Below are 17031 nucleotides of genomic sequence, written 5' to 3' on the forward strand. Positions count from 1 at the left end.
CAAATGCTTTTAACATATTTACAGTCCCCATACTTTCTACTACAGGTAGGATGTTCTGACCTTCGCTAATGAAGAAGTAACAATATATTTATGTCAGCATGCACATTATTTTTTTTAAAGTTTAACATTTAATTATCTTGTGGTTACAGATAAGTAAATATATATTACTATTTTCTTTCTTTAGAAGTAGCAATGACTTCCCAGATTTATGTTTGGCTAAGTTACCTTTGGTTTATTTGTAAAATACATAAAATATGTACTTGTAAAAACATCTCATTAGAAGAGAGATATATGGAGATACATCACAGAGGGATCACTTTTGCATTCTTGCATGTAATAGATAAAGTGTCTGGAAGATACATACACAAATATACAGACAAATTGTTCAGTATAAATTGAAGAGCTAGTAAAATTATGTGGATAATCTAGGTAAGTTATTGGGGTTATCCTAAATCTCTCTGCTAAATATTTTTAAAATTCTGCTTAAAAATTGTTTTAAATAACAATTATCATATAATACTAAAAATTAACCCAATAACAAAAATATCATATTCATAGGCAATTAACACTTTGAGAACAACTCTATCCCATAGCATTCTAAAACAACTCTTTTATCAGCCATATGAATTTATGTTTGATTAGCTGACCTCTCCCATCATTCCTGAGGAAAATCATTTCCCTTCTTAAAATGAATATATTCCTGATGCTACTCACCCGAGAAATATACTTCATAGAATTACTCATGTGAGCAGCAGTTTAATCACAAATCAATGCTAGTAATTTTGTGTCTGTCCCTGTGAATTACAATTTAAGGCTCATATTGGAGTCGTGCCATTTACTTCTGATTGGGAAATACAAGAAAGAGTCTGTCCTGTTCCTTACTTTCAACTACTTTTAATGTTAATTGCCTATCTCTTTTATATGTCGCTTTCCTTTGCCCCAGATCCAAAGAAGACATTGTTTATATACATAGCCTAGAAGTAATTAATAGAAGAGACAGAATCTTAATAATAAGTTGAGAATATGTCTTTTACTCACAAAATCATTTAAAATAATTCAATTGTTTAATCAAGTTAGACTTTCATCACTCCGGAAATTTTTAGAAATATTTTATATATTTTAGCTATTGCTGAATAATATTTATTTAAAAACAAGGTGAATATCAAGTCTTATACCCTGGATATTATTACATTGCCATAAATAAACAGATCACTCTGGCTCACCTTTGATGGAAGGTCAACATTTTTCAAGATTTTGCTATTTGACCAACATGGTAATTCTGTTATATACTTTGAATCATACTTTACACAAAATCCATATTATTAAAAAGGAATATACCCCACAGTACGTTTCACAGAGGGAACTTCATTATAGAATGAAAGAAGCAGGTAAAATTAGCTTGTGTTGCTAGGAAGGGAAGAAAAATACTAAGTATTTTTAAAAACATGCTATTTTCTGGCACTGTTCTCTAATACGTTCAAAATAATTGTTAGAACATTTATCCCTCACAGCCACGTTTCATGTTTATTCTTGTATTCATATTGCTGTCAGGCACTGAGTTAGAAACTCAGGATACAGTCATAAGTAGGATCTTAGAATATACTGGTATATTTTCATGTAGCAGAGAATCAAGAATTAAAAACACATATAAACTAATATTAGAAATACACAATGAAAATGCAGTCTGAGCAGTCTGTGTAAAAGACAGTTCTGGTTCAGAAGATGAATTGTTCACTTCCATTACCCTATCTGCTGGCTTTTTAAAAATTGAAGTATAATTTAAATAGTCAAGTACTACATCTTGAGTGTCCAACTGGATACATTTTTTCCATGTGTATTCACTTGTGTTAATAACTACCTAGGACCATCTATAAAATATTTCTAGATTTGAAAGGCTCCCACATGCCTCTTTCCAATTAATACGCTTCTCCAGATAAAGGCTATTCTGAACTCTTCATGCAACTTATGGCTTTGAGATTCATCTGTATTGTTTTATGTAGGAGAAATTACATTTTTTTGTGATTTCTGTGTAATAAGTAATTGTATACACATACCACAGTTTGCTGGTTATTCAGCTTTAAATAGGAACATGTATTGTTTCCAGTTTGGGGCTATTACAAATATTAATACTATGGATGAACATCTTGTGTAGTAGATTTGATGTACAGAAGTATGCACTTCTCTTGGGTATACACTTCAAAATGCAATTACTTGATCATGGATTATGTGAATATAAAGTGTTAGTAGTTGTTGGCAAAAGTTTTTCCCAGGAAACTGTACAAATTTAGACTCATACCAGCAATATATGGGATTTATCATTTGCTCTACACCTTGTATTTATTTGTTTTTAGTTTTTCTCAGCTAAATTTGTGATTATTAGTTTAATGTCCTTATATATCTTTCATTATTTTCATTCATAGATATTTTATATTTAATTATAGGATTTAAAATTGCATTTTAAAATTTCTTTTACATTTTTGTCTCTGTTATACAGAAGTGAAATTTTTATTTACTTATTTTATTAATGATTTTTATTTTTCCATTATAGCTGGTTTACAGTGTTCTGTCAGTTTTCTACTGTACAGAAAAGTGACCCAGTCACATACATATATACATTATTTTTCTCACATTATTCTCTTTGCACTTCCCATGTGGCTCACAACATAACTGCAATTTATTTTTTAAATCTATCAACCTTGAATTTAGCCACCTCGCTAAATTCCTTTAGTAATTCTAATAGCAGATTTTATAGGCTCTTTTCAACTTTTTTCAGTGCAAACAATCAAGCCATTCATGTATGAAGTCAGTTTTCATTCTTCCTTTTAATCTCCTTACTTTTTACTTATTTTTTACAGCTTTACTGCAGTTGTAAAGCCTTCCAACACAGTGTTGACTCGAAGTGGTAATACTAGGCATCTTTTTCCTCTTCTTAAATTCAGGAGGAAACATTGAACATTTCACTAATGATTATAATGTTACTTGTACATTTTTTAGTAAGTATTCTTAATCAGATAACAAACATTCTCTTCTATTGCTAATTTGCTTATACATTTTTAAAGATTATAAATGGAGATTGAATCTTTTTGAATCTCAAGATTATGATTTTCAACTTTTTGTTAATATGATGTTACATTGATTTGTTTTCTAATGCTAAGCAAACTGCATTGATGGGATAAACTCATTATATATTGTATTTATTTTATATCACTGGATTTTTTCCTGCTAACATTTTTAGAAATTTTTCACATCCATATTCATGAGAGAATATATTTGTTATTTTAATATCTTTATTACATGTGCGTGTCAACATTATACTGGCCTCAGAAAATGGGCTGCAGTGTCCTCTGTTCTTCTGATGTTTGGAGGAGTGTCTGAGTATGTTAATTAATTTAATTAAATATTTATTAAAATTCACTGGTAAAGCAAACTGCAGCTTGCGTTTTTCTCATGGAAAGATCTTCAATTATGGATTTAGTTTCTTTATAAATTATCATAAGTATTCAGGTCTTATACTTTTTCTAAGTTACATTTTTCACTTCCTTCAGTTCATTTAAATAAAAATATTTTCTACTGTTGTGTGGTCATAAGACATACTCTGTATGATTTCAATCCTATAAAATTTGTTTAGACCTGATTTATAACTCAGGATATGTTTGATTTCAGAAAAATTACATATACACTTGAAAAGAATTTATATACTGCATCTTTTCAGTGAAATGTCCAATAAATGACAGGTACTATTGCAAATAATTTTCAAATCTTCTTTATTATTTCTACTTTTTTATCACTTTTTAAACTATGCAAGTAACTTTCCAATGTAATTTTTTTACTATCTCACATATTTTGCTATTATTACCTTATATTTAATTTCTAAGTGTATTATAACCTTCATTTTAAAAAAAATTAAATTTTCTTTACTCAATGGGTTAAGGATCTGGTGTTGTCATGAGCTGTGGTGTAGGTCACAGATGCAACTCAGATCCTGTGTTACTGTGGCTGTGTTATAGGCTGCCAGCTGTACCTACAATTCAACCCCCAGCTGGGAACTTCTAAATGTTGCAGGTATGGACCTAAAAAGCAAAAAAATTAAAAAAAATGTTTTTGGAGTATAGCTGACTTATAACATTGTATTTGTTTCAGGTGTACAAGTGAATTAGCTATGCATATAAATATATCCATTATTTTTCCTATATAAGTTATTACATACTATAGAGTAGATTTTCCTTTGCTATACAGTAGATTCTTCTTGTAAAGCATCTATTTTATACAGTAGTGTGTATATATTATTCCCACCCTCCCAATTCCTCCCTACTATGAATGATTTCACCTGTGTTAACCATAAGATTGGTTTTGAAATCTGTGGGTTTGTTTCTGTTTTATAAATAACTTCTTGTGTATCATTTTAATTAGATTCCACATATTAGTGATATCACATGATATTTGTCTTTGACTTACTTCACTCAGTATAACAATCTCTAGTTCCGTCCATGTTGTGGCAAATGGCATGATTTCATTCCTTTTTTTTAATAATGATTTTTATTTTTTCCATTATAGCTGGTTTACATTACAGTGAGTAATATTCCATTGCATGTACATACCGCACCTTCTTTATCCATTCCTCTCTTGATGGACATTTGGGTTGCTTCTATGACTTGGCTATTGTAAATAGTGCTGCGGTGAACATTTAGGTGAATGTGTCTTTTTAAATTATGGTATAACCTTCTTTTTTTTTTTTTTTTTTCCTCTTTGGCTTCCTTGTGGCATATGGAGCTCCTGATCAGATCGGAGCCACAGTTTCAGTCTATGTCACAGCTGTGGCAAAGCCAGATCCTTTAGCCCATTATGTTGGACTTGGAAACAAACCCATGTCTATGTGCTGCAGAGATGCCACTTATCCTGTTGTGCTACAGCAGAAAATCCATAACCTTCATTTTTGAAAAGCATTTCATTGTATAGGTTGTCTTATTTTTTTTCCAGCATTTCCTGTATGTAATTTATCTATGCTTGGGCTTCTATATTTTCTACGGAGAAGTCAGTATAGGCTTTTGTTTCACTTTTGGTAGTACTGTGTCCCTGTCTCCTCCTCATCCTCCTCTCCCCACACACCTTACCCCAGCTTTTATTTCTGAAGCTGCTATTCAGGCTTTTCTTTAGGTCTCAGTAGAAACTCTAGCTATCATTTTTTCAAATATTACTTTTACCTTTTGTTGATCTTTCAAATTCATCCTAGACATTTTGACTATCCCATTTATGTTCCATATTCTTCTTAAATTTCTGTTCCTTGTTTTTTTTTCTTAATCTCTGTGTTTTATTATGGATGTTTTCTATTTTCCATTGATATCTTTTCTAGTTATTTAGTGAGGTTTCTCATTGTTCCACTCTGCTTTTAAGCTTATCTAATGCATTAGCAATTTCAAATCTGTATTTTTCAATTCCAGAAGATCCATTTAAAAACTAGATTCTAAGGAGTTCCCATTGTGGCTCAGTGATTTATGATCCTAGCTGGTATCCAAGAGTGGATACTAGTGGGTTCATTCCCTGGCATCACTCAGTGGGTTGAGGATCTGGTATTGTCCATGAGCTGTGGTGTATGTTGCAGACATGGCTGGGAACCTGCGTTGTTGTTGCTGTGGTGTAGGCCAGCAGCTGCAGCTCCAAATCAACCCCTCACCTGGGAACTTCCAGATGCTGTAGGTGTGCCCCTAAAATGAAAGACTGAGTGACTGAATGACTGAATAAATAAGTAAATAAATAAATACTAGATTCTATTTATCTGCTGAAATTCTCCATCTTCAATTAAAGTATATTGGTTTCTGTCAGTGTATATTTCTTGTCTTCTTTTTATTCTTTTTTTTTTCTCTTTTTTGGTCACCCTTTGGCATATGGAGTTCCTGGACCAGTGATCAGATCCAAGCTGCAGTTGCAACCTACACTACAGCTGTGGCAACACCAAGATCCTTAACCCACTGTGCCAGACTGGGAATCACACCTGTGTCCCAGTGCTCCAGGAAATCCACTTATCCCATTGTGCCACAGTGGGAACTCCTTGTCCTTGTCTTCCAATAGTCAGATCATCTTTGCATCTACTTCTGTTGTCTTACCTCTTGATTTTTGTTTCCTCATCTCTCATAACTTTAAAAATCTTACTCTAGATATTATGTATTAAAGAAAACTGGAAGTTATAGGTGCTGTTATATTTCACCAGAGACATTGATTTCCATTTATAAGCATATAAGATGGAGAGGTGATCACCTAAATCCAATTGGGCTTGATATGTTGCAGAATTATATTGATGCTTTAGTTAAGATTCAGTGTACCTCTGTTTCATCTGGTGTCTGGCTGATTACCTGGCGGTTCTCTGTTTCCTTACCCTGAGATATTAAGAGTGGTCTACTTTTGCCCTTCAGATTTTTTTGAGCCCATCTCTCTAGACTCAAGTATTAGCCACAGTTCTCCTGAGAAAGGGAACTAATAGGATATAAATATAGATATGTAGCTATGTAACTATCCAGGTATAAACATATATCCATGCATATCTGGAAAGGGATTTATTATAAAGTATTGGCTCATGTGATTTTAGAAGATAAGAAATCCCACCATCTGCCCTCTGCGGTCTGGAGACCCAGAAAAGCCTATGGTGTAGTTCAAAGGCCTCATAGCCAGAGAGCTGATGATGTAGATTTTAGTCCTGGTATGAAGGCTTGAGAGGTAGGAATGACAATGGCAGGAGCCAATGCCCCACCCCAGACAGTCATACAGAGAGAAAGTATAATGTTCTTCTCAGCTTGTGCTCTATTCAGACCCTCAAAGGTTTGGATGATATATCCTCATATAGAAGAGGGCCACGTATTTTATGCTGTTCATGAACTCAATTACTGATCTCTTCTGGAACACCTTCACTGACATATCCAGAAATGAGGTGTAACCGACATTTTTGCATCCCTTGGCCTAGATATCAGCAGCCTCAGATATAAGCAAGTTTCTAAAGGGTAAAACTGACTATGCATTTGTGGCCCACTAATTGTCCAATTTCTTATATGGAGCTTTTTAAACTGCTAAAGCTTAAGATGTTTTTCCTTTTCCCCAGTAGAATCCTTCTGTCCGAATCAATCCCAATAACATAGCTTATGCCTAGAATTAGCAAATGCTGGAGTTCCCACTATGGTACCATGGGTTAATGATCCAGCATTCTCTGTGGAGGCACTGATTGGGTCCCTAACCCAGCACAGTGGGTTAAGGATCCGGTGTTATCACAGTGTGGTGTAGGTCACCACTCTGCCTCAGATTTGATCCCTGGCCTGGGAACTTCCATATGATGCAGGTGCAGACAGAGAGAAAAAATAAAACAAAAAAATTAGCAAATGCCTTTAGGGAAAAAAATGGGTAGGATTAGCAGTTTAGTTTAGAAGGACTATCCCCTCTCTAGGATTTTCGGTCAACTATTCTTTTTTTAAAAAACATGATTTTTGTAATTTATCCTGCTTTCTTCATTGCTTGTCATGAGAACAATATTTAGCTGTGATCTACTATGTCTTCCCTGGAGGAAAAAGCCAGATTGATTTTTCTTAGCACAAATGACCCATATTATCAATTTGTGGTGGGATAGAGGGTTTGAATACTATCTTGCCTCATTTCAGCTATGTCTATAATTATCTGAATATTTATATACTAGACTCAATGGGGAGGTTAACAATAAAAATATAAACAGAAAATAATCACTGCCTTGAAGGTAATGAGCAAAATACTGACACTCATCTCCATTCAGTGAGGTGTGTTTATGAATGGGTAACCAAATATTTTCTTGAGGGAAAATGATTTTTGGAGAATATTCCCTTGTGATAGTTTTATTACTGTATAACATTTGGAAAACTTTTAGAAAATATCTAGGAGAACCAGATATTAAAACTCCAAACCAAGAAACTAAACCAAAATCAAAATGAATTTATAGATACAGGGAACAAATTGAAATTATCAGAGGTTGGGCTGGAGAGTGGGTGAAAGGGGTGAAGGTAGTTAAAATGTAAAAACTTTCAGTTATAAAATGAATAAGCCATGGGAGTGGAATGTACAGCATTGTAACTATAGTCAACAATATTGTATATTTGGAAAATGTTAAGAGAGTAGATCATAAAAGTTCTTATCACAAGAAAAATCTATATTTGTGTGGTGATAAATCTTAACTAGACTTCTATATATACATATATTGAATCATTACCTCATACTTTTGAAACTAATATAATGATATGTTAATTATATCTCAAAAAATTAAGAAATCACACAAGGTTACTGATAATTTTCTAGTGCCCTATATGCTAGCAGCGTGATAGACATTGTAAAAACTGAGTAAATTTTGTAGTTGTTCATTTGAAATCTTTCTTTCATTGAACCCAAACTTTTCTTATAAATAGTAAGCCAGTGAGAAGGAAAATATGGATAAAGATTATTTTTATATCATGAAAGCTTGCTTGATAAAATATATTATGGGTGGGTACAACTTCATAAAATGTTGCATCATTTATAAACTGAGTTTCAAGTCATAGCCAAGCAGGGGTCACAATTTAATTTGGTATTGTAGAAATTGTCTCAGTACTCTCATTTGGAAAAATTATTATAAACAGTTTCAATGGAATTCTAGAATTAGGGAGAATTTTTTTTTTTTTTTACAGAAAATTCCCTTTAATTTCCTATAAGAATTATAGAAACCATTGGAGCTCTATTAATAATTAGAAGTACTTTGGAGTTCCCCTCGTGGTGCAGTGGTTAACGAATCCAACTAGGAACCATGAGGTTGCTGGTTCGATCCCTGCCCTTGCTCAGTAGATTAACGATCTGGTGTTGCCGTGAGCTGTGGTGTAGGTCGCAGACGCGGCTTGGATCCCACGTTGCTGTGGCTCCTGTATAGACAGGTGGCAGCAGCTCTGATTAGACCCCTAGCCTGGGAACCTCCATATGCAGTGGGAGCGGCCCAAGAAATGGCAAAAAGACAAAACAAAACAAAAACAAAACCAAACAAACAAAAATAACTAGAAGTACTTTAAGTTCTAATACAGTTTCCCTAATCTCAGTTCCTTTTAGCACAATGTGGCCTTTATAGTAATTTGTAATCATAATTATTTTACCTACCTGCATCTGCATATTTTATTATACACACCCAAAGGTGGAGGACATGCCTTCTTTACCACTAGGCAGGCGCTTTCACCAACTAAGCAACAGAGCCAACTCCCATGCCTTCTTTATGTTTTTAAATTCAACATATAGAGAATAGTTGATGCAATGAGTATTTCTGAATTAAGTTGAATTTTGTCACAGTTGAAATGGATTGCCGTTCTTTGAAGCCAGACCTAACTCTATACGTATTGGAATAATAATCTATAGAATAGACTGATCTTTTACTAAATCAGAGAGATTTGTGGGCATAAATTATTATTAAATTTATTAATTAAATATATTTACTCTTATTCTTGAGCAGCAAACAAATACCAAACTTTTAACAGTGGGTTTATTTTTGTAGTAGTATGGGTGAAAAAATCATTATTGTGCAAATATGTAAATGTGCCAGATGGTTGGGAGACAGAGCTCTTACCGAGGAAGGAGGTAGATAAAGATATAAAATGGGAGAAGACAAAGATGAACCATGAGAGGATGGATAGCAGTTGAAGGACGGAATAGATACTTGATTTCTAAAAATGTGTAGTGTATACTCATGCATATGTTTATATATTTAGATATCTGTATGTTTGTATGTCCTTATATATTTAGGTATGTTAGTGTATGTATGGCTTTATAAGTATGCATCTGTTTCCTAACTCTGTCTACTGACACCTGGGATTGGTGAGCACACCCACTGCTCAGGTCTTGGATTCTAATACCACATGCTAAAAACAAGAATATTCAGGCTTCCTGCAAGGCTGAATATAGAGCTAGGGCAAAAAAGAGAAGTCTGGAACATTTTGTTTTGCTGGAAAGTAAGGAAGTGCTAAAAACAATGGTGATTTCTGTTACACAGACAATGGAGTCAGCTTAAAGCATCTCCCTCTTACTAAATCAATGGCAACTTGAGCATCAAGTATCAAAGGAGAGTAGTGATTTATAAACTACTGGAAAAATTATAATCCAGATCATTAATAAATAGACTAAAAATAAATGTGGGAAAGGGAGAATGAGTGATCTTATTTGCAGTAGAATGCCAGTCGCACACTGTTAAATATGGAAGAAGTGCTGCAGCTAGAAAATCCCCTTTTGTAACTATCACAGTAAAAATTGGGTCAGGCAAAAATCATTAATATGTGCTTACTTTAGGATGGAAATTTTGACGAAGAGCAGGATATGTGTTTGATCCTAAAGAATCTTTTTCATGGATGCCTTAGGAGTGGGAAGAGGAAAAAAAAACAACTACATAGGAGTGGAATAGAAGAGCAGGGAACCAAAATTAATTTCAAAATAAAGACAAATTGACTTAAGGTACCTCTGAATGTGGTGACTTGAGGATGCGACATTGCTTCTGTTGTATTCAAGTGGGGAATGTATAACCTAAATCTAATCATGAGGAAACATCAGACAAACAAAATGTGGAACATTCTATTTAAAAAGGAGATCAAGGTAGAGACTATTCAGCAAAAAAATTTCAATGTCATATAAGACAAAGCCAGACTGAGAAACTATTTTAATTAAAGGGAACTGAACAGACACCTGATTCTAAGTCTGATCCTGCACTGAAGAAAAACGACTAAAAGAAAATTGTTAGGTTCAATAAAAACAACTAGTGTAGCAGTATTGGAGCAGAGATCTAGTCCACCTCAAAGGTGAAAGATGCATTTGACCCTGATCATTTCTGATGAGAATTGATAGGAAACAATACTCTTGTCAATGTCCAGATGCTTGTTATTTCTTTGACATGATAGAAAGAGAGCAAGCTATACAGTAAATGGACCAAATTTTAACACTGGATTATTCCGAGATATGGTAAATGAATGTTTTTTAAACTATTCTTGAAATTTCTCTGTAAAGTTGAAATTATTTATAAATTAAAGTATTTATTTATTTATTTATAAGAACACATGGGATTTCAAGTCCTAAGAATAGATCTTCTTGGACAGTTCTTGATTTGGATTATCTACACATTTCAAAAACTAAAAGCACTCTCTTTAGCAGCTAGTGGCATATCATAATTTTAAAGAAAATAAATGATTATTTAAAACCAATTTTATAGGTGATTGAGGAAGATTAAATTTAAAATGTTACATTGATTTTGGAAGGCGTGTGGTAAGTAATCTTATGCTTCATCTCTAGCAGTAGTCACTAGACCTCCTTTTCTTCTCTTTTCTTTTCTTTTTTCTTTTCTTTTCTTTCTTTCTTTATTTATTTATTTTTGCCACACCAGCCAACATATGGAAGTCTCCTGGTCAGTGACTGAATCCAAGCCACAAGTGTAACCTACGCCACAGCTACAGCAACAGCAACATTGGATCCTTAGCCCACTGTGGATCAAACCCATGCCTCCACAGTGACTTGAACTGCTCCTGTCAGATCCTTACCTATAGCATCACAGAAGAATCTCCCCTACCCACCTTTTCTAGGCTATAAAATTTTGAACTCAATGAGAATTCACATAAACAACTTAGCATTTTTTTAAATGATTCCTTTTCTCACTCTCCATAGTGTGATTTTTTACTAAGAAATATCTAATAATTTTGATTTAAAAACAAATTAAAATGCATATTCTTTAAAATGTGAAACATATTCTAAAAATTGTTAGAAATAAGACCCAAATCAAGTCTCCTAGCACTTCACTACCAAATGGAATTTTTTTTAATTGGAAAAAAATTTTAATTTACATAACCAGAAACTAGATATATGCAATCATGATAACTGAAACAAATTTTAAGTTCTAAAATGTTTAGATAGTTGTCTATATGATTGTCATTTTTTTTGTCATGCCAAATGAATAAGGCTACTTTTTTTTAAGATATCTCTATGGGAAAGAGTCTGTAATTTATCCAAAAATCATTATTTTCATATCAAGAGTAAATTTTAGTGTATATGCCATGAAAGTTGAAAATGAATGGATGGAAAATTTTTACGTTTCAAAAATTTTTGGTGAATAAAGACAAAGGGAAAAAGCCTCAAGCAAAACTTCTAGTCCAGTTCAAAGCCAGAAGTAGTTGACTTTAACTTATGATGAAAATTAATACAGTGTATAAATGTCTTCCAAAGTACAGATGTTCATCTGACTCAATAGCTCTCTAATACAGTCCTTTTTCTTTTCCTTTTTCTTTTTACGCCTGCACCCAAGGCTTATGGAAGTTCCTGGGCCAGGAATTGAATCCAAGCTGCAGCTTCAACTCCAATCCATGGCTGCAGCAATGCTGGATAATTTAACCTACTGTGCCAGGCCAGGATCAAACCTGCACCACCTCCGCAGCGACCTGGGCTGCTATAGTCAGATCCTTAATCCACTGTACCATGGCAGGAACTTCACAGTCCTCTCTTTTGCTGAAGTTCAGATCACTGACACTTACCACTGAGCTAGAAATATGATACTTTATTTTTTTTATTTGAAGCAAAATTTAGGTGAAACTTACAAGTGTGAAATGTATCATTTTTTTGAGTATCACCCTTAAAATACACTCTTCATTAATTTTTATATAACTCAAATTTTCAAAGTGTCCTTGCTCTGAATTGTCTTCTGTCATGTGGAAAGCCAGACTAGATGACAAAACAGTAACAGTGCATTGTCAAAAGTATTGAAATGGATATATTCTAAGATGCCGAGGAGAGCTGTCACAAGGCCACTATGATCCAGATGTAGAATGAGTTGCATTTTTTTGAAGTTATTTATTTACCTTTGTTTCTGATATATCTTGTGGATGAATTCCTCTTATTGCTAATACATTTCAAAATCATTTTCAAAGTCGTTCTTTGTGTGGGAACAGCCTGGGGCCTTAGGTGACTGAAAATGTATTTTATACTGGCATTAAAATGCTATTTTAGCTAGATATAAAATTTTGAATTAATTTCCCTCAATGTCTTGTACATATCACACCATTTTGTTCCTATAACCCATGTTACTCTTGAGTAATCTATTGCAAATATGATCCTATTACCATTTCTTTCTCTCTGAAAGTATTTAGGAATTTCTCTTTATTTTAAAATTCTTAAAATTTTACTATTTTTATTTATATTTTCTTCTTCTTATATACCTTGTGTGACAGTTTACTAGTATTTGACTTTTTTTTCTTCTCATGTGTTGCTTTTTATTTTTCTCAGTTCTGGGAATTTCTGAATTAATATTTTTCAGGTAATTTCATTATTTTACTTTCCTCTTTGTGACCGCCTCTATACAGCTTTTAACAGTTCTATTTCTGCCCACCTTGATCTTAACTGACCTTAGAACCTCTTCATCCATTTCTGATATTTCCTGGATAATCTCCCTATCTCATCTTCTGGCTCTCTGATTACATTCTCATTATGCTACTCAACACTTCTTTTCTGTACTTTATAAAGATTAATATGTTTCTATGCCCTATACTTCCAATTTTCTTTTTGAAAATGCTTATTTATAAGTCGTCTTGCTGTCTTCTCTTCTCTTACTCTTTGAGAGTATTAAGTGTTAATTTAAAACTTGTTCTACTTGGAAGTCAAGTTTTACTTTATTGTTTGTATGTTTTTCAGGATGATTATTTTCTTTTGTACTGTTTGAGTGATGTGTCTCTGGAAATATAGTCTGAGTTGTCTTTTACCATGTGCTTCCTTTTCAATTGAAAGTCCCTCAGAAAAGGCCACTTTTTAGAAAGTTTACTGAGATCTAGGTTTGTCTGTTGGAGTAGAGGTGGTGGAGGAAGTGGCTGAGGGACTGAGAAATACTTGCACCTCTTTTTGACTCACCATTCAGCAGAAATTGGTGTTGCATGAGATTACTCTCCCATCCACCACCAGAACAAAGAGATATCAGGTTTGGTAACAAGGGGCAAGTGATAATCCTACCAGGGAAAGTGTACATAAAAGAGAAAAGTGCAACCAAAAGTACCTTGCCCAGGAATGCTTCCCAATATTACCTGTGCTTCTTATGGGGCATCTCTAAGAATGGGGCCCAGATACCCATTGTCTCCCTGGAAGATTCTTACAGTTTTCACCAGCTTTTGCAAAGAAAAATGGGAAAGTTTAAAAAATTTCATCACATTTTGAAGACCACATTGGGACATTACTGGGATGAGGCTGGGGATAGGGGAATAGGGAGAAAGTCAGTAGTTCCTGTTAGTCTGCCATTTTATTCCCAGTAGCATTTCCATGTTTACACTTTTCATTCTTGCTCTAGTGAACATGATCATTCTGATCCAACATAGGGAAACCATAAAACACATGTAATTTCTTCCTGAGGGACTAGGAACAAACAAACAAATAAACAAATATCTATTATCTACAAGGAGCTTCATAAATAGAATAGGGAATATTTGGTACACTCTTTCAAATTCAGAGTGCCAGCAATTTCTATTAGTTCTCTCATATAAAAATATTAGCTATGTTTTATTAGCTGACTTCACCTGTAATTTTTTCTCATTTAATTCACCCAGCAATTCTATAAAAATTTAATATATATTCCCTACTCTGGATGCAAAGCGACTGAGACTTAGAGTTTTAAGTTTTGTTAGTAATATTTAAGTGGAGGAATCAGAACCCAGGGCTCTTTTCCTCTGTATTACTGACATGGCATATTTAATTGCACATATGGATGTTTTAATTATCCATAAGTCATAGGATTTCAGAGCTAGGGTGAATCTCAGTGTCATTTAATTTAACTCCCTCAATTTCCAAAGGAAAAATGAAGGCCTATGTAAGTTGGGTGAACTGAATGTGTTAATGAGCTAGTTTATGCCTTGGTAGAAATGAAATAATTACCTCTGGTCTGCCAGTCAAGTGTTTCTGTGCTGTTTTATACCTTAATTTTTTATTCCTCCCAGAAACTGTTATATAGCATGTTTCAGGAAGAATGATTCTCTTTATTATTAAGATAATTTATTAACATCCACAGTTTTTTAAAAAAATTATTACAGAACATTTTTTTGGGTTAAGCATTCTTTTGAAAATAAAGTATGCAATTAAAATTTTGGTTAAATTTATCTAAAGATAGATATGATTAAATTGTCTAATTTACTGAAAGTAATAAAGCATACCTTAATATTTGAAGGAAAAAAGAAGGAAAACAAATGTTCTTCATTCCTTAAAGCACTTTAAACTGGTAAATTAGTTATTAGTGAAGTAAATGAATTTGAAGTGACATAAATTCTAATTATCTTAGAAATTCTGTCATGAAATTCAAGTTATTTTAGTAGTAATTTTCATTTAAAATGAATAAACATTCATTCTTTTCTATGATCTGAACAGCATCAAGACCACTGCATTCTTTTTAGGAAACTAAAGGCAGATCCTACTGCCCAAATTCTATGGCTCAGTTCTTAATTACTGAGGAGTTTCAAGAATTAAAAAAAATAGTTCAGGATCTGAATATCTTGTTAATAGACTTTCTTGGAGTTCCCTGGTGGCTCAGGTCACTGCTATGGCGCTGGTTCAATTCCTAGCCTAGGAAATTTGGCACGCTGTGGGCACTGCCAAAAAACAAAAAACAACAACAAAAAAAGACTTTTTAAATCTATTATTATTTTTAATATATATATATATATTTGCAAGCAAACAAAGTCTTTATTATAGGAAAGCAGATAGCTCCCAGGGCTGCTGGGGGAGGGGAGAAGAGCCCCCCTTCTCTATTGTCTTATAGGGATTTTTATCCCTTAAAGATGCAGGCATACCAGCATGGGGTCCAGAAAGGTGTGGTTTTCTCCCATTGGCCTTGATCATTTCCCTATATCTGTCCTTGTCCAATAGGAGTCTTAGGGGTGGACATATCCCATAAGTCTCATGGTTTCTTTGCCCTTTTCTTCCTGCAGACTGAGTCATGTGGGATTAGGGATTAATGTCCATCTGGGGGTAGGTACACTCCCTATAGTAAACAACGCCTATGGAGATGTTACTCCCTGGAGACCAATAGCCATGTCGAGAATGTATTTAAGCCCATACTCCTACACTGACTACCTGAGTTAGTATTATATAGGAATGGAAAAGCAATCATGGCTTGTAAAGGAAATTTTATTTTAATAATTCAATGATTTTTTATACAGTAATAATTTTTGGATGGAGACAGAGAAGCAGGTTATGTTTAAACTCTCTTATTAATTTCTTACTTGTCTTATTTATATTCTCTTTCCATTTTTCTCTACCATGCTTTATGTCCTCAGACTGTCCCTTGTCCTTTGACTTCCTGTTTGGTTCAACCAATGTCATACGGGGTCAAGGTTTACATTTCCCCTACTCCTTTATGAAGTGCTGCTCACAGTGGATAAGGGATTTTCTTCAGTGTGTCAGATGGCCCCCTCCCCAAATCTTTTCCCTCTGCATTCTGGTAATTTTTGTCCCTGAGGCAATGTCCCTGGAGATAATAAGCACTACCTGCTTAGACCTGCAATGTGTTGATTTCCCTATGTCCTGAACTCACCTTTATAAATACACAATCCTTTTATCCTGTCTCAATTCCTTGCTTGAGGATGCCATCTGTTTCCTGAAAGAACTCAGACTGATACACTAATTTACCTTGAAAAGTCCTATTTGATACTTGAATTTCAAATTCCTCTTTATTCAAGACACAGAATAATGCCCACCACTGAGCACTGTTGAGGTGGCTCATCTCTATCCTCAAGACAAAGTTCAAACTTGACAACATCAGTTCAAGACCTGTACTTCCCTCTTCATTTTTATCTTTTGTCAATTTTCCTCTCAGTATCTAGGGTGCAGCCATACTGAAGCCCTTTTAGCCTCCCAATCCCTCAATGCTCTGTGCTTCAAGGATTAAGAACAATTTATATCATCTGAAATCCTCTCTTCTCATCTTCTCTGCTCCTTCTAATAGTCTGAGAATCACTTAGATAGAAAGTCTATCCTGACTAATCTCATAACCAACCTGAGTTGAACTGAATAATTTGT

The sequence above is a fragment of the Phacochoerus africanus genome, chromosome 2 (genome assembly GCF_016906955.1).
Source record: "Phacochoerus africanus isolate WHEZ1 chromosome 2, ROS_Pafr_v1, whole genome shotgun sequence".
NCBI lineage: Eukaryota > Metazoa > Chordata > Mammalia > Artiodactyla > Suidae > Phacochoerus > Phacochoerus africanus.